Source organism: Caretta caretta, chromosome 9, assembly GCF_965140235.1.
Source record: "Caretta caretta isolate rCarCar2 chromosome 9, rCarCar1.hap1, whole genome shotgun sequence".
Classification (NCBI taxonomy): Eukaryota; Metazoa; Chordata; order Testudines; family Cheloniidae; genus Caretta; species Caretta caretta.
Genome location: NC_134214.1, coordinates 60,633,187 through 60,659,683, shown reverse-complemented (window position 1 = coordinate 60,659,683; position 26,497 = coordinate 60,633,187). Strand labels below are relative to the sequence as shown.

Genomic DNA, 26,497 nt, shown 5'->3' with positions numbered 1-26,497 from the left:
AGCAAGCACATAAATATCACCTCATCACATGGGACACAGGTGTTATAAGTGAGCTTAATGCACGTAGCAATTTTCAAGCATTTCATAAAGTATAAACACTGAGCTGGAGCACCCAAGGGGAAAATTTGGTGGGAAAATTTGCAGAGCACCCACCGGGAGCTCCCCGCCCCACCCCCAGCCCCAGCTCACCTCCGCTCCGCCTCCTCCCCCTCCCCTGAACGCACCACCCTGCTCTGCTTCTCTGTCCCCACCCCCTCGCTTCCCGCGAATCAGCTGTTCACACGGGAAGCCGGGGCGGGCTGACAAGCAAGCGGCGGCTTCCTGCTCAGGCCCAGGGAGGCGGAGGTGAGCTGGGGTTTGTGTGTGGAGGGGGGGGCAAGGAGGGCCGCCCGCGCTGCAGCAGATAACCCGGGGTGCAGGGGAAATGCTCCCCGTCCCAGCTCACCCTCCGCCACCCTCGGCCTGAATGGGAAGTTGCCGCCTGCTTCTCAGCCCTCCCCGGCTTCCTGCCGAACAGCTGATTCGCGGGAAGCCGGCGGGGTGGCGGGGGGCACAGGGAAGCAGAGCAGGGTGGTGCGTTCAGGGGTGGAGGCGGAGCGGAGGTGAGCTGGGGCTGGGCGCGGGACGGGGAGCTGCCGGTGGGTGCTCTGCACCCACCAAATTTTCCCTGTAGGTGCTTCAGCCCCGGAGCACCCAGGGAGTCGGCACCTAAGGTGCCACTTTTGATGTGATCAGTGGGGGAGTGGCCGCTCCTCCGCTCCCCCCCAGCTATGCTCCCCTGCCCCTAGGAGCCAGAGGGACCTGCTGGATGCTTCCTGGGAGCTACCCCAGGTAAGCACCTCCAGGACTCCCCACCTCACCCCCGGCAGGTGCCTCTGGCTCTTAGGGGTGGGGTGGGCACCCACTATGGTGGCCCACAAAACCCTCCTGCCCGGTTCTGGGGGCAGTCAGGGGACAGGGGTGGATGGGGCAGGGGTCGGGGGGGCATCAAGGAATGCGGGGGGGTTGGATGGGGCAGGAGTCCCGGGGGGCGGGGGTGGGCAACGAACCCCTCGTGGCGTGAGGAGGGAACCTGTTAAGATTTTGGCAGCTCATCACTGGATGAAAGATAAGATACTTTACCTCAACCTTCATTTCCATAACGTGCAAGGTGATTTGCTAAAAATGGATTGAATTCTGCGACAAGCTCAAGGGCCATCATGTAATTGCCATTATAAGGTGTTCCAAATTTTTCCACTTTACCTCTAAATGCAAGTCCTCTGCTTGAAAATTTCTTTGCCACTGGTACAATCCTCTTCAACACATTTCTCCAATAAATAATGTCTTCTTCCATTTGAAAATTTAAATTCGTATCAATTCTTCTGGATATCTCACCTCTCTTCACCATTGTCAGTACACGTTTTTTGTTCAGTCGAATTTTTATGTTCACGTAGTCGAGCTGGTATGTTTTTTCCAGTCATGGTATCCACTCGTTGCCAGACTAGAGATCCCTCAGAATAAGCGACATGGGGCACAAAACACGCCTCCTTTGCTCTCCGAATATACAAGATATTGCTGTGGCTTTACTTCACTGTTTAAAAGATAGGTTTCAGAGGAACAGCCGTGTTAGTCTGTATTCGCAAAAAGAAAAGGAGTACTTGTGGCACCTTAGAGACTAACCAATTTATTTGAGCATGAGCTTTCGTGAGCTACAGCTCACTTCATCAGATGTATACCGTGGAAACTGCAGCAGACTTTATATACACACAGAGAATATGAAACAATACCTCCTCCCACCCCACTGTCCTGCTGGTAATAGCTTATTTGTTTAAAAGATGTCATTCAAACACATTTTTAGTTGCTGGTTTGATATATCCTATGGGAGAACCACCACCAGTTTTGGGGTGTGTCTGCCCTATTTCTTAGCACTTTGTCCTGAATCTGGTATTCTCAGTGTGACCCACTGAGGCACGGTGACAGTGTAGTCAAGTGCTTTCTGATGTGTATGAATTCTAATCCATGGAGGTCCTTCAAGATCAATACTAGGGCCTTGCACTGGCCCTGGAAGCAGGATCCTAAGGAGCACTAGTGTGTGGTGTACATTTGTTTGCTTGTTCTGCTCAGGGTGTGGGCTGTGCTCCCTCCTCTTCTAGCTCTAGGTGCAGGGAATTGCAATAATCCAGTCAAGAGCTGGCAAATGCCTGCACCTCTGGGGGTCGATCCTCATCCAAGAAGAGCACCACTTCTTATCAAGCCAGTGGAAGCAGGTGGCTCTTATTTCTGTTGCCTGGGTACTAGGGTTAGTGATTGGTCCAATAGGACTCTAAGGATTTGTACTACTTTGCTGAAGGGTATGAAGATCAGTGTCTTGTTTAGCTCCTCATGGAGTTTTCCCTTCCATCAGCAGCACTCTGCTTTTCCTCAGGCTCATTAGGAGGAATCTGCTGCGGCACCTTTGCAGTACCTTTGTGACAGTAAAAAGAAAAGGAGGACTTGTGGCACCTTAGAGACTAACCAATTTATTTGAGCATGAGCTTTCGTGAGCTACTGATCACACTGTAAAGCGATGTGTCATCGATGTTCTGCTGACAACTATCTCAGAAGAATGCCACACGATCTCATGTCAATACTAAGGACTGCACTGAGCCCTGTGGTACTCTCCATCTGAGGTTGGTGGGCATGAGGAGAAGCTGCCCATTGTTATTCTCTGCATCTCATCTGAGAGGAATTGCTGGGTCCAGGGTCGTGCTCTGCTAGTCGCTTCAACCTGGTCTTGTATGCAGGTTTGCAACTCCCTGTGGCAGACTGTGATATCAAATTTAAAAGTGGGAGAGTACTTATTATAACCCTAAGGTCTCTGAAGGCGTTAAAGGATTCTCTTGTCAGAATCTTTTAGTCCCCGGCAAAGTGTCACAAATATGTCAAGTATTAGGGCTTTGTGACAGTACATCACAGTATGAAGATGCAAATCACCAATCCCAGTTAGAGTCCTCTTAATCCATCTTGCAGGACAAATCCTACTATTTGGGATCCTCTGGGTGACATTCCCAGGATAATTCCAGTCTTGAAGCAGGGTCTGGTTTGTAGTTAGGGGCATTTTTCTCACTTGTTCTTACAGCAGTCTGAAATATCCAATATGGTGCTTGATGGTCACTGGTCTATGTTTTGACCATGACCAGAATGATCATTCATTTCCATTGTCCACCTTGATTGTCTTCTTCAGTCCAGTCACCCTCTTGTGTGGGATGTTCTGTACTCTGTGTGGCTGAGACAGATGTTAAAGGGACATCTCTGCCCCATTATTTCATATATAAACCTCTCTCTAAAGTGGATGTCTTCCCCCCTCCCCGCACCCTTTGCAGGGATCATAGTGCACTGCATTGTCTCCTTGTGGAATGGATGCATTTTCTTTTAAAGAGGTGTAAGATAAGGGTCTCTGAAACAGTGATTAATCACTAGGAAAGCAACATATGATCTGTCAGATTGTGATGACAGTCAGCTAAATAACAGATTAGAGTTGGCTGAAGATTTGACAATATCCCTCTTCAATGGAAGGGAAAAACAAAGAGGATCCAGTACTTAATAGGAACAGGAAGGCAACAAAGTGGAATGAAGCATGGGCCCAGAAAGACCCAAGCTAAGAGATGAAGCAGTAAATTAAACGAAGACATAGTGGGGTTCTGGAGTTAAGCCACCACTAAGACTAAGGGTTACCTGAACTTCTGGAAGACCATCAGAGGCTTCCTGTTCCCCACCTGAAGCTGAACATCTCCTTACATCTGGGTTCTAGTCAACGTTGTTCACATGTCATATTAGTTGACAATGGTTTTGTTCCAAAATTTGGAATCTTGCATGACTGGCAATCTCCCTCCGAGGAAGATCCCAGGCTAGAATAGCAGGGGGCTGCAGGTTAGCACTGAGGAACATGGCACAGCTTTGTGTGGGGCCTGCACTGGAGCAGCAGCGGATGCTGCAAGTTAGGAGCAAAGTGCACAGCAGAGCTGTGGAGGAGTCCAAGGCTAGAATAGCAAGGGGAAGGACGGAAATGTTTCTGTTCAGGATAGCTGTTGTTTGCCAGGCCACTGGGGACCTCAAGCTAGAACAGCAAGAGGACTGAATTGAATTGTTGAGCTATTTGAGACCCTAGGACTGGAAGAGGCAGCAAGACGGAGGTGTATTAGCATAGCTGTCTGGGAAAATCTTGCACAGCACTTGCCTTCACTGGGTGTGATTTATTCTTATTATTGTATGTTCAACATAAACCTTACTACGATCACCTAACGGGTCTCTTAAATTAGGAAGACGGTGGGGAACAAAATCCCAAATCACTACTGTTATTTAAAAATCCAGTGCAAAGGATAGTTTAAGGAATAAATACAAACATCTGCCATTTAGCTTGTCTTTAACTTGAGCCAGCAGAAAGAACAGCTTGAGGGAGTGATAGAAAGAACTCGATGGAAAAATCCTGCTTGACTAGTGTCAAGGTTCCTTCCCCACTCTGAACTCTAGGGTACAGATGTGGGGACCTGCATGAAAACCTCCTAAGCTTACTTTTACCAGTTTAGGTTAAAACTTCCCCAAGGTACAAACTATTTTACCCTTTGCCCTTGGACTTCCACTGCTACCACCAAACGTTTATCTGGGTTTATTTATTAGGAAAGCATTGTTTAGAAATGTCTTTCCCCCCCAAAGTCCTCCCAACCCTTGCACCCCACTTCCTGGGGAAGGTTTGATAAAAATCCTCACCAATTTGCATAGGTGACCACAGACCCAAACCCTTGGATCTTAAGAACAAAGAAAAAGCATTCAGTTTCTGAAAAGAAGGATTTTAATAGAAGTAAAAGAGAATCACCTCTGTAAAATCAGGATGGTAAATACTTTACAGGGTAATTAAATTCAAAACATAGAGAATCCCTCTAGGCAAAACCTTAAGTTACAAAAAGACACCCAGACAGAAATATCCATTCTATTCAGCACAGCTTAATTTCGCAGCCATTTAAAGAAATCATAATCTAACGCATATCTAGCTAGATTACTTACTAAATTCTAAGACTCCATTCCTGTTCTGTCCCTGGCAAAAGCATTACACAGACACAGACCCTTTGTTTTTCTCCCTCCTCCCAGCTTTTGAAAGTATCTTGTCTCCTCATTGGTCGTTTTGGTCAGGTGCCAGCGAGGTTATCCTAGCTTCTTAACTCTTTACAGGTGAAAGGATTTTTCCTCTGGCCAGGAGGGATTTTAAAGGGGTTTACCCTTCCCTTTATATTTATGACAACTAGTGTTGTAATATTCCAGTAGCTGAGCAATGGAGAACATATACATCATCTGTATTGTAAGTAGGACTGACCCTTTGGCCTAAACATCTGAAAAGATGTTCAGAAGTTCCTCAGACTCACTTGGCCTTCAGATGAGCAGTGAGACCGGAAAACTCTGCTGATATCCCAGCCTGTCCTGGAGAAACCATATGGGCAGTTTGGCAAGCTCTGGGACCTGGAGACTACGTAATATATAGCTCTGCTCGACACACGTGTAACCTGTTATAGCAGTTGGCTCCCAAAGGTGGACATAGTGTCAGTCCACTGCCATAGGAATGATTGACCTTTCTGAGGCCTAGTCTACACACACAAGTTGTACCGCTGGGTATTGAAAGCAGCACAATCCCCCTCCCCCAGAGTGGAGGTAGTTGTAGGGAAGGAGGATGTGCTATACCAGCATAAGCACCATTATAAAGGTAGAACTACATCCACACGAGGGGAGTTTGTCCTAGCTATTCTGGTTAAAAAAAAACACACCCTGAGACAGGCTTGTCTACATGAAGTGATTGATTCTGGAACAGCTCTGCCAGTCAGAGTGTCCACAGGGGAGTTATTCCGGAACAGTGCTTTAAACTCACTCCCTACCTTATTCTGGGATAACTTCTCTGTGTAGAGAAGCCCCTAGCTGTTATAATAATAATAATACAACGTACCTCTTATACACAATTGTCATTGGTAGATCTCAGAGTGTGTTACAAAGGACAGCAATATCACGGCCCACATTTTAAATATGGGGAAACTGAGGCACAGAGAAGGGGAAATGGTTTGCTTGAGATCGCCCAGGAATAGAAGCCAGGTCTCTTCAGTCGCAATCCAGTGTGCTATCCACTAGGCCACACTGTCTCCACCAATATAAAAGCTGCATGGGTACAACAAGGCCATACCAATTCCTGCAATTTCCAGCTTATAACCTGAGCCAGAGATTTTATTTTGTTACTTAGGGGAAAAATCCTGCCCAGTGGTTTGTGGGTGTCTTTGAGAGAGGCTGAAGAAGGGAGGAGGCACAGGCTGCATCTTCCTCACCGTGTATACACTCATTCAACGGCAGGCAGGGTGCACTCTGAGCATGCAATTTTCAGCAGGGCTCAGCACCCAAACCTGGGGCCAGATATGCACAAGAGCCCAGCACATTGGATGCTGAGCTCTTTTAAAAATCTGGCCTCTCGTGCTCTCTTGAGCACCAGGAGACAGAGTCCAACTGACATGCTGTAATTGGTTGGAGGATATTGCACACTGATGCTATTATAGGAAGTGAAGAGTGCTGCGGTGTTTACTGTCCCTGGGCCTTTCTGTAAGGATAGCCTGGCTCCCAGACCATCTGCTTGCACTACTGCTTTGCTTGCCCAGTGGGCAAATTCCTGCTCTGATTTGCCTTGCTTTGGAAACACTTGTACGTTCACATAGCAGGATAAATATTGTTACTCATAATAATTTGCTGGACCCTTGCTGCTGCATTTTGAGCCCAGCATTGTGGCTGACCTTTAACAAAACCCCGAGGAACGCAGTGATGAGAGTGAGTTAAATACCACCAGTTTGGTGTATCCAGACCCAGATGTGTGTGCGATACCTGTAATGCTGCAATTGGGGATGTTAAATCATGGAACTGAGGTCCTAAAGGAACACACCCTGAGTCTTGCAGGTGGAAAACCCCTGGGGTCTCTGTAATCCAGAGCAAGAGGCTTCTTCCAACCTGTGTTTGCCAATACGCACAGCTGACCCCAAACAGCACCAAGATTACACCAAGTGGTCACCAAGATACTGGGTGATGGAGGAGCTAATGCTTCAAAATCATCCTGAGTGAGTGAACTGATGAGAACTGCCGGGGGTCCTGCGCCAGCCTCGCCTATGCTCGACCTGTGGTTTGCCTGTGCAGAGAGGGCTGGGGCAGCAGTGCGATTTTTGCCTCTGTGTTGCTGTTTCATTTGATGACAAAGAGAAATAACCTTTTGAAAGCTCTTCACAAATGAACTGAGGCTGGAGTCCCCTGAGAGCAGCAGTGCAATACACTGCCTTGCTGGGATGCACCAACAGCTCAGTAAATAGATTTCACCCACTACAAAAAGCCATGCTGTTTGTGTAAAAGAAGCAGAATTTGTCGGTAAAATGTGACTTTGCCTTTGTGAGCCGGTGATCAAGCAGGCGTTTAGCTCCATTCTGATGAGCTAATGGCTTGCCTTACCAGTGGGGCACACCAGCATCTGCAGTCAGGGGAGCATGGTACATTGCAGCACTCGCCCGCACTCCAGAGGGAACAGTTCATCAGCTCCAGGAGGCTGGCAGAGTTACAGCTCTGGCCAAGATCTGACTGAGTTCACAGCAGGGGTGCTTGGGGGATGGGCAGAGACCAGTCTGGCTTCAGATTGCAGGAGTGGGAGCAGGGCCAGCAAAAGCAGTCCTTGATCACAGAGGGAACAGCTTAAGAGCCCAATAGGCCTTAAAAGAGCCAGGGTCTCTGTTTGGAGATCACTTCAATGGGGATACAGTACTGCCACAGAATGCTAAGGGGATAATGATCCATGGGGCCCCAGAATTGGGTCATGGTTATTTGGCCTTGGGGATTTTCGTGGGGCAGGCAATTCTCAACCAAGCCACCATGGGGTTGGGGGACTTGTAATTTAACTGTCGCCCATAGGGGGGGCAGCCTGGGAGAAGGACACATGAGGCATTTGATGTGGCTAGCTGACAGGAGGACAACATGGAGAGTCCCAATGATATTTGGGGAGAACAAGGAACAAAGACTTTGTTTGCCCCCCAAGAGAGGGACAGAGGCATCTCTGCTAAGGGACTCATGGAGACACCAGGGTCAAAGCTGACTCTGCACCCTGGTACTGACCTGTTGGGCTGTATTCAAGGACTGTCTATTCGTCCTTCTTTAAGTATCTGTGATCTCATTTGCCTGCATGGCACCTTTTCCACTACCCAGCCCTACTGCAGGCTGCTTCACTACTGCATATGTGTGGGTTAATGGAGATCCCAGCAAGACCTGGAGCTTAGGGGGCCTAAGGGTTTGAAGCACCTACAGTGCTAATCTCTATGCACATGGGACACAACCAGCTCCTCTGGGGGGGCCTCCAGCTGTCCAAGACAAGTTTTGTGTACTGTGAAATTCCATTTGCACAAAATGGAGATGTTGAGAACAAAATTAATCAGGGAACCAAAGTCCATGAAGAGAATTACCATGCAGCTATGCTAGGAGCCTGGATAATAAACAAAAGGAATTGGAATTGCTCATTTGCAAGCATAAATTTGAGCTAGTTGGGATCACTGAAACCTGGTGGGAAGATTTGCACAACTGGAATGTTAAAATCAGTGGCTACAACCTATTTAGGAAGGACTGAGTGGGCAAAAGAGGGTGGGAGGGAGATTCTATGTCCAAAGTGACATTACCGGTTTCTGAATTTCTAATAACGCAAAAGAAAATAATCTTGTATGCTTGTGGATCAAAGTCCTAACAGAGAAAGCACAAGATGGGGTATTAATTGATGTCTGCTCCAGACCCCCAAATTGCATTAGGGAACAGGATGGCAGGCTCCTTGTGCACCTATCTATAATGTGTAGAAAAGAAAGCTGTGTGATCCCAGGGGAATTAAGTTTGAACGGCATTTGCTGGAGGTCTTGTGCTGCCAGTGCTAAAACATCCTTGGGATTTATAAACATTATAGAAGACAATTTCCTAACTCAAAAAGGTGTTTTAGCCAACACGGGGGAAATCTGTATTAGCTCTTGCCCTAACAGATAAAGAGAAACTGATCACAGAACTAAAATTTAATGGTAGCTTCGATACCTTTGGGGGATTTGATAGCAGCCTTCAACTACCTGAAGGGGGGTTCCAAAGAGGATGGAGCTAGGCTGTTCAGTGGTGGCAGATGGGTGTTCATAAAGGAAAGAGCACAGGGTGATGAGAGGAAGGCCAGGGAGGAGAATAAGGTGAAAAGGTATTTGGGAGTTTCCTCTCTTGGGTTAAAAGCTGAGAGCAGCTGAGGAGATCTGGAGCCAGAAGTGGAGGGTGCTGAGCCAGGAGGAAGCCTGGGGGCAAGAGGCAGGAGGGAGCTGGAGACAGTGATGCACAGAAAGATAGTGCTGGTAAAGTCTAAGGGGCATTTGGACTGGAGTTTGAGACCTGCAAGGAGACACCTGGAAGACACAGGATTGGAGCAAGCTCCTGTGGCTGAACCTGGCACAAGAGCAGGAATCAGTCCTGGGGGTAGAAGCCCTGGGAGGTGTCACTCATTACAAACAGCCCAGGAAGTGCTGGGGAAAAAGCCTGAAGAAAGGCTAATGGTAGAAAGGAATTCAAGGAGGCAGCAGTAAGCGGTTTGACAGAGCAGACCTTGCTGCTCATCCTAGGATCCCAGGAGAGGCTGAGGGAACTGGGCTTTTTTAGTCTGAAAAGAGAAAAGTGAGGGGGGATTTGATAGCAGCCTTCAACTACCTGAAGAGGGGTTCCAAAGAGGATGGATCTAGGCTGTTCAGTGGTGGCTGATGACACAACAGGGAACAATGGTCTCAAGCTGCATTGGGGGAAGTCTAGACTGGATATTAGAAAAAACCACAGACTATTTCACTAGGAGGGTGGTGAGGCACTGGAATGGGTCACTTAGGGAGGTGGTTCAATCTCCTTCCTTAGAGGTTTTTAAGGCCCAGCTTGACAAAGTCCTGGCTGGGATAATTTAGTTGGTGTTGGTCCTGCTTTGAGGACTAGATGACCTCCTGAGGTCTCTTCCAACCCCTAATCTTCTATGATTCTATGACTGCAACCCAGTGTAGAGGGTGGGCCTGGGTTCCTCTACCAGTTACTGGGAAGGTGTCATGAAGCCCCCAACATAAGGGGGTGTAGTAGCAAGAGAGCATGAGACATAAGGCTCAGAGGCCTGATATGAGGCAGGACCGGCTGATAGAATTTGGCAAGAACAGAGCTGATATTGCAGAAATACACATTCCTACGAAGTGCTAGTCAGAGTGCTCACGCAAAACATCCCAATATCTAGTGGTACCAGAACATCCTGATATCAAGGATGGTACAAAAACATTCCCCCAGGATAACAGGAACACACTGACCCCTCCTAAAAGATAAGATCAGTTGACAGTACGTAATAAAGATGTTCTGAGCGAACCAACATGTACAAGATGGTGGGTGATAACTAGTGACATCAGGGGGCAGTAACTAACTCTGTCAAAGGGACAATACTAACTTGTTTGTATCGGGAGTATATATATATATATCTCAGAGGGAGTATCTTTGGCCAGCCTCTGACTGAGCTGCATCTATTATTATGGGCATACATGTATTAGTGGTCCAGCAGAGTCTGTGGGATACTAGTACTATGCTTCATCGACAATAAACCTGGCTTGGTGCCTTTGTCCCTTAACGGATCTTGTGGTCATTGGGCAGTTCGCTTGAGGTCTGCTATGCCAGCTGTCTGTGCAGGGCTGGGGCAGCACAGAGAGGGAACACACACATGCACCCAAACATCTATCAACATCTAACCACAGGGGGAGGACGACAATTCAGAGCCTGGGGAGAGGAGTGTAGGACCACTGGGATGCAAGTCAGGGGCTGGATACCTTCCATAAGCTCTTGGATTTATCTGTTGGACTTTTGTTTTGTTGGACTTTGTTGCCCTAGAAGGGATGCACTTAAATGTGACCTGGCTGGAGGGTGACATTTGAGAGAAGACAGACACCACAGGACCAGAGCAGCTGTCAGCAGGGGGCGCTATGCCTCACCCAGCCATATGGGCCTGCCCCTGTGGTTTGGCACTCTTCTCCAGCATCACAACAAAGGAGGGTTTTGAGGAAGGGATTTGAAGGAGGGCAATGAGTTAGTTTTGTGGAAGTTTATGGGAGCTTCTCCCAAGCATGAGGGGCAGTAGGGGAGAAAGCACTAAGGTGCTTGTTTGAAAATTTAACAAGTGGGCGATGGAGGCTGGCCTGATTGGCCCATCAGAGAAAGGATTTGACATCTCAATAGTGAATGAGAGGTCGGGTGGGGATAGACCATGAAGGGCCCTGGAAGTGACAACAAGTAGCTCATGTTTGATGCAGTGGAGAAGGGGGTAGCCAGTGAAAGGAATTCAAAGAGTGGGGTGACATCGTCCAAGTAATGGGCTAGGAAAATTATCTGTGCAGCAGCATTCTAAATGGCTATGAGCAATCATGTGACAGCAATACTGACCTCCGACCTTTTCTACATCAAGTGATGGGCACCAAAATATTGAGTTCATTCCCTCTTACCAGCACTCCTGGGTGTTACCTCACTTCTAGCACATGCAGACGCTGCTATATCAGTGTTAGCTAACCCACAATAGTCTGTTAAAGAATTAACTAAAAGAAAAATTTTGAAAAGCACATTATATATGGTAATTTATTTTAAAACAAAAATCAGAAATGTTGGCCTTTAATATTTAACAGGAAGAGCAAAATTATATCCATACTCTTTACCAGTTTCAGTGGGTGGTTTTTGTATGAAATTTACGAGCAAACATTTCAGCTAAGTTTCAGAGTAACAGCCGTGTTAGTCTGTATTCGCAAAAAGAAAAGGAGTACTTGTGGCACCTTAATCTCTAAGGTGCCCCAAGTACTCCTTTTCTTATTTCAGCTAAGGTTGACTAGGATCAAAATAATCTTGCTTCCTAGAACTGCAGAATCTGTTTGCAGGTCATAGAATCATAGAATATCAGGGTTGGAAGGGACCCCAGAAGGTCATCTAGTCCAACCCCCTGCTCGAAGCAGGACCAATTCCCAGTTAAATCATCCCAGCCAGGGCTTTGTCAAGCCTGACCTTAAAAACCTCTAAGGAAGGAGATTCTACCTCCCTAGGTAACGCATTCCAGTGTTTCACCACCCTCTTAGTGAAAAAGTTTTTCCTAATATCCAATCTAAACCTCCCCCACTGCAACTTGAGACCATTACTCCTCGTTCTGTCATCTGCTACCATTGAGAACAGTCTAGAGCCATCCTCTTTGGAACCCCCTTTCAGGTAGTTGAAAGCAGCTATCAAATCCCCCCCCATTCTTCTCTTCTGCAGGCTAAACAATCCCAGCTCCCTCAGCCTCTCCTCATAAGTCACGTGTTCCAGACCCCTCATCATTTTTGTTGCCCTTCGCTGGACTCTCTCCAATTTATCCACATCCTTCTTGTAGTGTGGGGCCCAAAACTGGACACAGTACTCCAGATGAGGCCTCACCAATGTCGAATAGAGGGGAACGATCACGTCCCTCGATCTGCTCGCTATGCCCCTACTTATACATCCCAAAATGCCATTGGCCTTCTTGGCAACAAGGGCACACTGCTGACTCATATCCAGCTTCTCGTCCACTGTCACCCCTAGGTCCTTTTCCGCAGAACTGCTGCCTAGCCATTCGGTCCCTAGTCTGTAGCTGTGCATTGGGTTCTTCCGTCCTAAGTGCAGGACCCTGCACTTATCCTTATTGAACCTCATCAGATTTCTTTTGGCCCAATCGTCCAATTTGTCTAGGTCCTTCTGTATCCTATCCCTCCCCTCCAGTGTATCTACCACTCCTCCCAGTTTAGTATCATCCGCAAATTTGCTGAGAGTGCAATCCACACCATCCTCCAGATCATTTATGAAGATATTGAACAAAACCGGCCCCAGGACCGACCCTTGGGGCACTCCACTTGATACCGGCTGCCAACCAGACATGGAGCCATTGATCACTACCCGTTGAGCCCGACAATCTAGCCAGCTTTCTACCCACCTTATAGTGCATTCATCCAGCCCATACTTCCTTAACTTGCTGACAAGAATACTGTGGGAGACCGTGTCAAAAGCTTTGCTAAAGTCAAGAAACAATACATCCACTGCTTTCCCTTCATCCACAGAACCAGTAATCTCATCATAAAAGGCGATTAGATTAGTCAGGCATGACCTTCCCTTGGTGAATCCATGCTGGCTGTTCCTGATCACTTTCCTCTCATGCAAGTGCTTCAGGATTGATTCTTTGAGGACCTGCTCCATGATTTTTCCAGGGACTGAGGTGAGGCTGACTGGCCTGTAGTTCCCAGGATCCTCCTTCTTCACTTTTTTAAAGATTGGCACTACATTAGCCTTTTTCCAGTCATCCGGGACTTCCCCGCTTCGCCACGAGTTTTCAAAGATAATGGCCAATGGCTCTGCAATCACAGCCGCCAATTCCTTCAGCACTCTCGGATGCAACTCGTCCGGCCCCATGGACTTGTGCACGTCCAGCTTTTCTAAATAGTCCCTAACTACCTCTATCTCCACAGAGGGCTGGCCATCTCTTCCCCATTTGAGTCCTTCTGATAAAGGCCAAAGTACATTTTTGAAAGGACTTTAAATAAAATACCTATGTTTTTATGGGACAGGTAAAAGCCTAGAGTCGGAACGCTTTACAGAACAAATAAAATGGCCAGACTTACTCTTACTTGTATGGGTAAATATTGCCAAGTAGTCGCTGTATGAACACAGCATAAAAAGGAGAACTGTATGACCATGACGCAGTTCAATTCTCTAGGTGTAAATTTGGAGAAAGGGATAGAGAAATGTAGGCCAGTTTCCTTATACCATCACCTTACTACTAAGGTTACCATAAATAATGCATTCTGGGACAGATCCTCTGCTGGTGTCATAACTCTGACTTCAGTGATCTGCCCCATGACTCAAAAAGATTAAACATATATCCACTCCCACCAGTACATGAAAAATGAGGATTTTAGGCCCTGATCCTCAAAGGTATTTAGGCACCAGAAACTTCAAAGGCGAGGAAAGGCAGAAATTTCTGCATCCAAGGCCATATTCCAAACCGAAACCATTATTAGATTTTGAACAGATTAAGAAAAAATGGAAGTTCTCATATTCCGAATTTTTACAAATCGAGCATGTCAAATGAAAGGCTTTAGAGAGATCTTTCAGCAATGGAAGCTACCTGGCTGCAAGATATTGGGAGAAAAACTGCTGGAGAGGAGTGGAAAGAAGGTACCTTGTGTAACCGTGCCTTAGTGGGTCACAACTGAGGATGCCAAATTCAGGACGAACTCCTGAGAAATAGGGCAAACAACCCAAAACTGGTTGTTATTCTTTTATAAGATATACCAAACCAGCCACAAAAGTATGCTCCTGTTTCATCACACTGGCTAACAAGAAACTATAAGGGCAGTTTCCTCAGGCATTCCAGTTCTTATATCACCACCAAAAACACTGGATTCAGAGATGAGCAGTTCTTTACAACCTGTCTCATCAAATAATAGGTTCTTCTGATCCCAAAGGACCAGCCATACACCCAGGTCAATATATAACTTAGATCTTACCCCAAAATCACGCTAATGCCAATCCCTTAGTATCTAAAATATAAAGGTTTATTTATAAAAAGAAAGAAAGGCGAGAGTTAAAATTGATTAAAGGAATAAGTTACATACAGTAATGGCAAAGTTCTTGGTTCAGACTTGTAGCAGTGATGGAATAAACTTCTGGCTTAAATCAAGTCTCTAGAGTACATCCACAGCTTGGATGGGTCATTCAGTCCATTGTTCAGAGCTTCAGACTGTAGCAAAGTTTCTCCAGAGGTAAGAAGCAGGATTGAAGACAAAATGGAGGTTTCCCAAGGCCTTTTATAGCTTTTACCATGTGGAGGGCATCCCATTGTTCTTACTGTGGAAAATTACAGCAGCAAGATGAAGTCTGGAGTCACATTGGCAAGTCAGATGTTTATGCCCAATTTCCCTCAGTCATTACAGGAAGCCATTACCTACACTCCAGACAGCACGTTTACATGACAGTCCACTCAGTGTAGATGAGCATCTCCCATGGTCCATTGTCAACCAAGTGTTTCTTGATGAACCACTTAATTTGAAAGTCCCTCCAGGAGGTGCTGGCTAGCACTTAGTGGGCATTACCCCAGGAGCAAACATCTGAAATCCAAGTATATAGCCAATACTTATAACTTCAAATACAAAAATGAGACATGCATACAGATAGTATAATCATAACCAGCAAATCAACCTTTTCATAGACACCTCACTCGACAACCTTTGTACAATATTTGCTACAAATGTATAACAGTGGTTGCAACAGTGATGTATATGGTCATATTTTAGATCAGATAACGTCACACCTTGGTCTCAATGTGTGCTGTTTTAACAGGAAAATTATTACAAAATACTGCATCAGTGGGGTCTTACCTCCATCAGATTGAAAGAGAGAGAAGGGTGAGGCAGAGTTGATTGAAATGGGGACTGATTTTGATATAAGCTTTTTCAGACAGTGACTGTCTACTTCTCTGTGTTTGTACAGTGCCTAGCACAGTAGAGCCAGTGTTCCGGTGTACCAACCCCAAACTAGCACAGCAAGGGTTAACAAGCTCCAATAGGCCCACTCAGCCCCACCCTGCTACTGCATTCACTGGCAGGTAGTGAGAAGGCTTTTAAAAAGGGAAGACAACAACTCACTAGTTGGCTGACCAGGGAGGAGAGCAGTCTTTGTTCCCTAAGGGCAAGGCAGCCGACTACCAGATCCTCTCTGGAGGAAGGTAGGCCTGCCATAGGATTATTTCCTGGTTTTCCTTCAAAAGACTCTTGAGTATTTTTGTGCTTCCAGGGACTGGCCTGAGGAGCCTAATGAGACTGTTGTAGGCCATGACAAACTTACTCAGTAAAATTTGTGGACTTTCCACCCAATTTGAATCTGCCCCATGTCCCTGGGTCCTGAAGAACACAGCCCAACATGCCCTTTTTGGTTGGTTCTTAGGCACTACTGCAATAAAGGTGATTGATTGTAGGAGTGAGTGCAATGTGAGGTGACTTCCTAGCAAACATATACAACAGTCATGTGCTAAAATGAAAAGTGTTGGAAACAAGTGCCAACAAATAAAAGATGCCACCATTTGTCATTTACTTTTGCATATATCTGTCTTATTGTTGGGCTTTCCATTGGAAAATTAATATTTGTAATTAATCCCTCACTTATTAGCTACAGCCAAACAGTCTCTTTAATTCCAATGATTTGCAAAACAACCCTCCAGTAACATCTTGGTTTACCAGTGTTTGGGAAATGTTTGTGATGGGAAAACTCACTTGTCAAAAAAAACACGGAAAGGTATTTTGAAATGTGGTTGCTTTTGCTGAATTCACCTCCAGCAGTTACTCTCCAGTAGTTGAGTGAGCAGTTATCCTGTCTGACAGATACGGTGCTCTGAAAAAATGGAATATGCCAAGATTATACTGAGATGTGACAGATGTTTTGGACACGTGGAAGATTCCAAGGCTGTTGTACCAACTGTATAAATGTTACATATATCTTCATGGGCTGGCCAGTGATTGCATTCCTGGTTTAATGAGGGAGCTAAAGGGTTTACTGTAGGAACTAAAGTGACTGGAATGGTGGTATGAGACTGAATGTACCCTGGTATTCACACTCTATACACTATTGCAAAAATCTTAATATAAAATATGTCTTGTGAGCTCTCATTTGAAAAATAACAACTCACTGGTCAAGAATATCATGGTGAAATGTGTGTAGCAACATTATATGCAAAGTTATGAACATAAGCTGAAATCATGACTGAAATGTGTTTACTAGATAAGCGTAAAAGTACTTTGGGCCAGGAAATCTCATTTTTGATACCACTGAAGAAAAACACATTCAAGTCTAATTCCATTATCTATAATCTAATGGCCTTGTTTGGTGACTCGTGTTTTTAAAATGGGCTCAGCTCACACACACACACTTTGCAGATCACAGGGTGCCTGAGTGTAGTATGAGCACTTCACTAGTGTTATTTTTGCCCAGTTGCAGTGGGTTTTTTCCCCTCTTAATCCAGTCAGTTTCTGGTATTTCACTAAGAAAATATTGCCATTCCTCCCGACTCCTTGCAAAATCAATGCAATCCCCAGGCAAATAATTTTCAGGGCAAAATAATCTGGCCCTAGTCATAAAGCTGTAGTACGTATCCAGTGTGTTAGTAACAACCTGTCTGGGTTTGCCTATCATGCTCTTCCTTACCTCCTCGCTGTCCAGTAACATAGAATTAGAAAGGATCTATGCACATCTCTAAGGAGGAATGCTTGCTCACAAGTCTTCATTGAGGGCCCTTCCTCCCTTGGGCACCTGTGCCAGGCCTAATCACAGTGTGATGGGCTATCCCCCCCGGCGTGTAACCTAGAACTGGGGTAACGCTGAACCCTCTGACTCACCAGCCTGGGCTCCCTCTCACACTGTGCTGCTGTGACAAGCTGCAGACCGCTTCTGTGCTTCCACCCAGCATTCACATAAGCAAGGATACACCCAGCTGCAATTACATGAATACTTCTCCTCAGCCACTCATGAACTAACAATAGAGGCTCCAGCTTCCCCCACGCCCTCCAAATTCCACAGCCTAGGACCCCAGTGCTGTACTATCCTGCCCTGGTTAAAAGCCTGACAAATATACATTTGTTTCCCCATCTGCCCCTCCCTTGATGTGGAGAGGACAATGCACCAGCCCCCTTTCCTAACCAGATTTCCTTTTGCACTTCATACACCACACTGTTTTAGGTAAAAACATAAAACAGGTTTATTAACTACAGAATGATCTGTTTGCTATTACTTATAATCACTTAAAAATCTAAGATGGTGTAGCAGACCGAAGAATCACCAGCGCAGCACCTCCTGCTGGTCATTTGGGAATTAACTTGTCCAGTACTTGGAGCACCTCCTGGTGGTCAGTGTCCCTCCTGGACCCCAGTGCCCCTTACCCTGGGGTTCTGCCCACTGCAGTACTCCCCCCCCACGCTGGGTCTCCCCTCCCAAGGGAACCCTCAACCCTTTACACCCACCTTGCCCCAGTAGGTGCTGCCAGTCATTATCTAGCCCCCTCTCACTGGGGCAAACTGCAATCTGTAAATGCCATTCATCATTGGCAAGGGGGTTGGACCAGTTGCCTCTGCCTATTCCCAGGCCCAGTACCTGCATAGGCCTCTATTAAGGTCTCAGCCTGGGGAGTTGCCAGGCTGGAGCTCCCCAGCTCCTCTTGCCCTTCCCCAGCATTACTCTGTTTCAGGTACTATATTCCCAGGCAGCTAAGTCCTTCTCCCTCCAAGGCTGGCAAGAGACTATGACCCAGCTCCTTCCTAAGGCCGTCTTATACTCCCAGCCTGGCCCTGATTGGCTGCCTCAAGCCTGCTCCTGATTGGCTCCCTGGGGCAGCCCTTCCCAGGGCTGTTTTTAACCCCTTCCACACCAGAGCAGGGTGACTGCCCCACTACAGGTGGTTACCTAAGAAATAAACAAAATTGCAATCTAAGACACATACAGTAGATAGGATTTTGAATCAAGCAGTGTCTCACCCTATTAGATAGTACAAACAGTCCCCCAAGCTTCCATACACAGGCAGACTTCCTTCTTTCCTGCCTGGGACCCCGCTTTCCCAGTTCAGTCTTTGTTCCAGGTATTATGTTGTGTGGGGAGTGAGGTCTCTTGGCGATGTCACTTCCCCCTTTTATAGCTTATTCCATATGGTGGGAATCCCTTTGCACCAAGGCAAGTTCCCAGCCCAGTTTGTGGAAAAATATAGGTACCAAAATGGAGTTCAGTATAATGTGATCTAGTCTCAAGCCCTTGCATGCTCTGAGTCATGGCAGCCATTATCCATAGGCTGACTGAAGTGTTCACAGGTGAGGATAACTCTTCCATGGCCCATTGCCTTGTTGACGGGATATTCAACTTGAATAGGCCATTCATAATGTGCTGGCTAGACTGTATGTAAAACTTTGTGGGCGCTACTCAGGTGCAAGCACATTTGAAATATAGATATAGTCAATATTCATAACTCCAGATACAAAAATGATACTTTCATACAAATAGGATAATCGTATTCAGCAATCCATAACTTTTCCATTGATACCGGACATGACATACTTTGTATGAGATGCGTCATAATTATGCCCAGCAAGTCACAGGTGTCACCATGACCCTGGCACCACGCAACGCTAAACAGATCAACATGGTTTGGAGTGTTGAGTGCAGAGACCTCAGCCAGCTTAGTATATAGCAACAGCCACCATTACAACTCTCCGCTTTTATTAAAGATACAGAAAGAAGGAAAAATAGTTAAAGCATTAGTAATGTAAAGTATTAACGCTTCCATTTTAACAAAATCCATGTTCCCTTTTGCTCTAGAGTTTTTATAGGGTCTCCCCCCGTTTGATAGACCATTAGATGGTTTTAAAGATGGTAATGACTGTCCTACTGGGGGGAGGAGGGTGTAGGCTTGCATGGCTGTCCCTCACTGCACTGTCACGCACCTGCAATGACAGCGTGTACAGGGGTAAATTAGCTGTCTCTAGGGCTTAAACCCTCAGGTAGGGTAAAGCAGTGAACAGTTCAGGGGCCCAGGCCCTTAGGCAGGGCAGAGCACCAAGCAGACTAGAACTCCAACCCTCAAGCAGGGTAGAGCAGGTAAGGGTCTAGGAGCCTGGCCTTCAGGCAGGGCTGAGTGCCCCAACAAAGTCTATAGGGCTCTGGCAAAGGGGGAGCACCCCAAAACAGTCTAGGGGGCTCCAGCAAAGGGTGTGCCCAGTAAGTGTAGTCTCCTAACCTAAGGCGTGGGGGGGGGGGGGGGGGAGGGAGTACTGCCACCCAGGGGAGGAGTGATAGGGGAGACACAGGCCCACCCCACTCCACTGCATCCCAGCCCAGGGCCCTAACAGTAGCAGAGGGGCCCACCACTGGGCCAGCGGGGAATCCACCTGCAATATGCTGACCATGTCTCTGGCGGCACCACAGCCAGACAGTAGTCTGGTTCCCCTTGACTGCTTCTTATACTCCCCCTCAGGTATATCTTCCAAGGGTCAGCCTCTATCTCCCCAGGTTTCAGAGGAACAGCCGTGTTAGTCTGTATTCGCAAAAAGAAAAGGAGTACTTGTGGCACCTTAGAGACTAACCAATTTATTTGAGCATGAGCTTTAGCTCATGCTCAAATAAATTGGTTAGTCTCTAAGGTGCCACAAGTACTCCTTTTCTTTTTATCTCCCCAGGGTACACTGTGAGCAGCAGTCCAAGCAACTCTTCAGCATCCAGCATGTTTGGCCATACGGGTAACTCAGGGCCATCCTCGGGACAGCAGAAGACTTCTGTGGGCTCCTGCATCCACAGCAGGGAGAATGCATCTGTCTCCCTTGGCAGCTGCTCCCCAACTAAGCTACAGGGCCCACCTTTTATACTTCCTGTTTCTGTCCCGCCCCTCTGCTTCCAACATGGAGAGTGTTGCCTTCCAGATTCTGCCCACTAGGGGGTGTCTGTCCACTCCTCACTGTCAATCTCCAAGGGTGGCCACGCCGCTTCGCTACAGGGAGAAAGAGAACTAGTTAGTTGTGGTGTTCTGGAGCTGTCACCTGCATTTCACAGGCAGACTTTGCACCTCCAGAACACCCCTTAACTACACCTGTAATTCACCTCCATGGTGTCAGGGATAAGCTGATTCCTCTTTCACACTCAGATCTTAAGTAAGTCCCAGTTTTTATGTTGAGAAAATGCAAGGGAATAGTTTTTGCTTCAGAAAGAACTTGGGACAGCTGGTCTGCTCTATAGACATTTGGAGAATAGAGTCACCTCATGGTTGTCTCTAGCTTCCTGGAAGCTGCCAGCAGGGACTCCTGGAGCAGCAGAGAGTTGTGGTTAGTGGTACCCAATGGAGTGGACAAGGAAGCTGGCTCCATTTCATTTGTCTCATCCACTAGAGAGCTTCACAAACCTGTTGTGGATAGAGAACAAACACCATTCCAGGCTGTCAGAGCCCCGGAGAAGAATCCCTCTTCAGTCTCCCTGTCATCAGCAGTAACATTTGTCCTGCTGCTGGGAAGTCACTTGGCACTTGTTGCTTTCCCATTAGCCAACTGGCTTTGACAACATGGTAATCCTCTCTGAAAAATGTAAACTCTCCTAACTCATGCTGGGGGATGCCCAGGAAATCAATATCAAACTTTGGTGACTTGTGATTAAATTCCAACTCCAGGACCCTGCGTGATGCTCCCAGTAACTGCTGTATTGTTTGTCTATTCCATACACGTGTATGGTGCTGCACTTACAACCTTGTCAGAACAGCACATTCTCAGTATGCACCATGAGCCAATGAGATCAGCAACACTGACAAGACCCTTACTGCATATGAACCCTGAGGTGACAGGAGGAAGGCGCTGGGATAGAATTAAATACAGTAACAAGGGAAACATAGTTCCTTAAAATAGATCAGAAACTCCAGAGCAAAGTGACTCTGGCAGCTTGATTACAGGATAAATATCACTTGTAAAATGGGTCATGGAATTCAGCGCTGCTATTCAGTGAGATCATTTAGACCCAACTGCCTGAATGCCCCAAGGACAAGCCTTTCTTGATGAGCAGTACAACTTGGGTGTCTAGTTAATGGAGCCCCTGTGATTCTTTATATTAAAAGAGGAATTTAAAAGACCTGCAATCAGCCTTGTTAACTTTCAGAGCAGTGCGTGCACTGCCCTTCTTTTATTTTTCTGTTTTGTAATAGTCTTTTCCCAGAAGTCCCAAAATACATGACTGCATACAAGGGAATGGAGTACAAAGCATATAATCATAAACCCAGTAATACACAGCACCGGATTAACGCAGGGGCTTTAGCGGCTGCAGCCCTGGGCCTCAGGCTAAGGGGGGGGCCCTGCAAAAATAAATCCATAATTCAGTGGTCACCATCCTGTGATTGTGATTAACTGGTTAAGCCTGGGGCCTCTGCCAGTTGACTGCGATCTCCGGGCTGCTAAAAGACCAGCAGCGCAGCAGGGCTCAGGTAGGCTGCCTGCCTGCCATAGCTTCACCCCGCTCCTGGAAGCAGCCAGCTCCTGGCACGTCTCTGCAGCCCCTGGCGGGGGAGGAGGAGGCAGCTCCACATGCTGCTCCCAGCACCGTCCCCAAGGCTCCCGTTGGCCGGGAACCAGCCAATGGGAGCTGTGGGGTCAGCGCTTGCGAGGGCTGGCAGCGTATGGAGACATGCTGTCTGCCTCCCCCAGGGGTGTACAGAGATGTGCCAGCAGCCGGCTGCTTCCGGGAGTGGTGTGGGGCTATGGTAGGCAGCCAGCCTACCTGAGCCCTGCTGTGCTGCCAGCTGGGAGCCACCTGTGGTAAGTGCCTCCTGGCCGGAGCCTGCACCTCGCACCCCCTCCTGCACCCTAACCCCCTGCCCCCCAGATCAGAATCCCCTCCTGCACCCAAACTCCTTCCCAGACCCCACACCCCCTCCTGTATCCCAACCCCCTGCCCCAGGTCAGAATCCCCTCCTGCACGTCCTTGTTTAGGAAGGCAGAGAGTAATTACTGGGGCTAAAATTACCCAAGATAGACATGCCCTTTAAGAACCTCCCACTGCACAGGGACTACAAGAACCAATCATACAGTTCCACATTAGACATTATTAGTTAAATTGAGGAAGATGAGGATTTATATGAGAATTGAAAGGTAGATAAGGAACTGGATAAAGGGGAGACTACAACAGGTCATACCAAAAGGTGAACTGTCAGGCCTGAGGGAGGTTGCTAATGGAGGTCCTCAGAGATTGGTCTTGGGACCAAACTTAACATTTTAATTCATGACCTTGACACAAAAAGTGGGAGCATGCTAATAAAAATTGAGGATGACACAAATTGGGAGGTATTGCCAATAAGGAGGAGGATTGGAATATAAAACAAGAAGATTTGGATGACCTTGAAACTGGAATAATAGAAATGGGATGAAATGTAATAGTGCAAGGTCATACACACTTAGGGACTAACCACAAGAATTTTTGCTAGAAACTGGGGACGTATCAGTTGGAAGAGACAGAGGAGGAGAAAGACCTGGGTGTACTGGTTGACTACGAGGTGCCAATGTGATGCAGCCTTGAAAAAGGCTAATGCAGTCCTAGGATGCATCAGGCGAGGTATTTCCGGTAGAGATAGGGAAGTGTTATTGCCATTATACAAGGCACTGGTGAGACTTCATTTGGAATAGTATGTGCAATTCTGGTTTTCCATGTTGAAGAAAGATGAATTCAAACTGGAACAGGTGCAGAGAAGGGCTGCTAGGATGATCCGGGGAATTCAAAACCTACCTCATGAGAGGAGACTCAAATAGCCTGGCTTGTTTAGCCTAACCAAACGAAGGCTGAGGGGAGATATGATTGTTCTCTATAAATACATCAGAGGGATAAATACTAGGAGGGAGAGGAGTTATTTAAGTGCCAGTGCCGATATAGGAACAAATAGATATAAACTGGCCATCAACAAGTTTAGGCTTGAAATTAGACAAAGGATTCTAATCACCAGAGGAGTGAAGTTCTGGAACAGCCTTTCAAGGGAAGCAGTGGGGGATAAAAATCCTAACTGGCTTCAAGAGTGAGCTTGATAAATTTATGGAGGGGATGGGATAATGAGACTGCCTTACAATGGCATGTGGCCCATTTGTGACTAAGGGATGTCTACACTACAAAATTAAGTCGAATTTATAGAAGTCGGTTTTTTAGAAATCATTTTTATATAGTCGATTGTGTGTGTCCCCACAAAAAATGCTCTAAGTGCATTAACTTGGCGGAGTGCTTCCACAGTACCGAGGCTAGCGTCGACTTCCAGAGTGTTGCACTGTGGGTAGCTATCCCACAGATCCTGCAGTCTCCGCCACCCATTGGAATTCTGGGTTGAGATCCCAATGCCTGATGGGGCAAAACACATTGTCGTGTGTGGTTCTGGGTACATGTCATCAGGCCCTCCCTCCTTCCGTGAAAGCAACGGCAGACAATTGTTTCATGCCTTTTTTCCTGAGTTACCTGTGCAGATGCCATACCATGGCAAGCATGGAATCCGCTCAGCTCACTGTCACCGTATGTCTCCTGGGTGCTGGCAGACGCGGTACTGTATTGCTACACAGCAGCAGCAACCCATTGCCTTGTGGCAGCAGATGATGCAATAGGCCTGAAAACCATCGTCATTGTGTCCGAGGTGCTCCTGGCCGCCTCGGTAAGGTCGGTCAGGAGCGCCTGGGCAGACATGGGCGCAGGGACTAAATTAGGAGTGACTCGACCAGGTCATTCTCTTTAGTCCTGTAGGCAGTCCTATTGTACCATCTTATGGTGACCAGGCCGGAGATGAGGATGGCTAGCAGCCTTATTGCTCCATCTTCTGCTGGGCAGGCAGGAGATGTGGATAGCTTGCAGTCCTACTGCACTGTCTGCTGCCAGCCAAAGATGTAAAAGATAGATGGAGTGGATCAAAAGAAGAAATAGACCAGATTTGTTTTGTATTCATTTGCTCCCCCCTCCCTCTCTCCATGAAATCAATAGCTGACAATCGTTTTGGTGAGGTCTGTCAGGGGCACCTTGAAAACTTTAATGGAGATTCAGTTCTGCCTGAAATACCAGAGGGAGGGATAGCTTAGTGGGTTGAGCATTGGCCTGCTAAACCCAGGGATATGAGTTCAATCTTTGAGGGGGCCATTCTGTGTGACAGTTGTTTTTGTTTCTCCTTGATGTAAAGCCTTTGTTGATTTTAATTCCCTGTAAGCCAATTCAATAGTGCTGCAAGCAATGGTGGATCACAAGGGACATTTCACCAACATCAATGTGGGATGGCCAGGAAAGGTACATGATGCTCGCATCTTCAGGAACTCTGATCTGTTTCAAAAGCTGCAGGAAGGGACTTTATTCCCAGACTAGAAAATAACAGTTGGGGATGTTGAAATGCCTATAGTTATCCTTGGGGAGCAAGCCTACCCCTTAATGCCATGGCTCATGAAGCCATACACAGGCAGCCTGGACAGTAGTCAGGAGCTGTTCAACTACAGGCTGAGCAAGTACAGACTGGTGGTGGAATGTGCATTTGGATGTTTAAAAGCATGCTGGTGCAGTTTACTGACTCAGTTAGACCTCAGTGAAACCAATATTCCCACTGTTATTACTGCTTGCTGTGCGCTCCACAATATCTGTGAGAGTAAGGGGGGAGACGTTTATGGCAGGGTGGGAGGTTGAGGCAAATCACCTGGCTGCTGGTTACGTGCAGCCAGACACCAGGGTGGTTAGAAGAGCACAGGAGGGTGCCGTGCGCATCAGAGAAGCTTTGAAAACCAGTTTCATGACTGGCCAGGCTAAGGTGTTAAAGTTCTGTTTGTTTCTCCTTGATGAAACCCCCCGCTCCTTGGTTCACTCTACTTCCCTGTAAGCTCACCACCCTCCCCTCCTCCCTTCGATCACCACTTGCAGAGGCAATAAAGTCGTTGTTGCTTCACATTCATACATTCTTTATTAATTCATCACACAAATAGGGGGATAACTGCCAAGGTAGCCTGGAAGTGGTGGTAGAGTAGGGAAGGACAAGGCCACACAGCACTTTAAAAGTTCAAAACTTTACAATTTATTGAATGCCAGCCTTCTGTTGCTTGGGCAATCCTCTGGGGTGGAGTGGCTGGGTGGCCGGAGGCCCCCCCACCACGTTCTTGGGTATCTCGGTGAGGAGGCTATGGAACTGGGGAGGAGGGCGGTTGGTTACACAGGGGCTGTAGCGGCGGTCATTGCTCCAACTGCCTTTCCTGCAGCTCAACCATATGCTGGAGCATATTAGTTTGATCCTCCAGCAGCCTCAGCATTGAATCCTGCCTCCTCTCATCATGCTGCCGTCACCTTTCAGCTTCAGCCGTCTCTTCAGCCCGCCACTTACTCTCTTCACCCTGACACCTCTCCTCCTGGTCATTTTGTGCTTTCCTGCACTCTGACATTGTCTGCCTCCATGCATTTGTCTGTGCTCTGTCAGTGTGGGAGGACAGCATGAGCTCAGAGAACATTTCATCATGAGTGCGTTTTTTTTCACCTTTAATCTTCACTAGCCTCTGGGAAGGAGAAGATCCTGTGATCCTTGAAACACATGCAGCTGGTGGAGAAAAAAAAAGGGACAGTGGTGGTATTTAAAAAGACACATTTTATAGAACAATGGGTACACTCTTTCACGGTAAACCTTGCTGTTAACATTACATACATAGCGCATGTGCTTTCGTTCCAAGGTCACATTTTGCCTCCCCCCACCGCGTGGCTAGCCCCTCAACCCTCCTCCCTCCCCGTGCCTAACAGTAGGGAGCATTTCTGTTCAGCCACAGGCAAACAGCCCAGCAGGAATGGGCACCTCTGAATGTCCCCTTAAGAAAAACACCCTATTTCAACCAGGTGACCATGAATGATATCACTCTCCTGAGGATAACATAGAGAGATAAAG

At 47.1% G+C, this 26,497-nt stretch overlaps 1 protein-coding gene across 4 annotated transcripts in view; it reads left to right on the top strand.

The window, feature by feature from the left end:
* The first annotated feature begins 258 nt into the window (after positions 1–258).
* Positions 259–26,497, top strand: part of LOC125643047 (small ribosomal subunit protein uS14-like) — a 39,575-nt gene continuing 13,336 nt past the window's right edge. The window contains exon 1 of one of the 4 annotated variants that reach the window (XM_048865111.1): positions 259–345. The gene's annotated coding sequence lies outside the window, so the exon portion shown is untranslated. Of the gene's footprint in view, positions 346–22,290; positions 22,392–26,497 lie in introns of those variants that run through there. The other 3 variants (XM_048865110.2, XM_048865112.2, XM_048865113.2) reach the window with 3 other exon arrangements.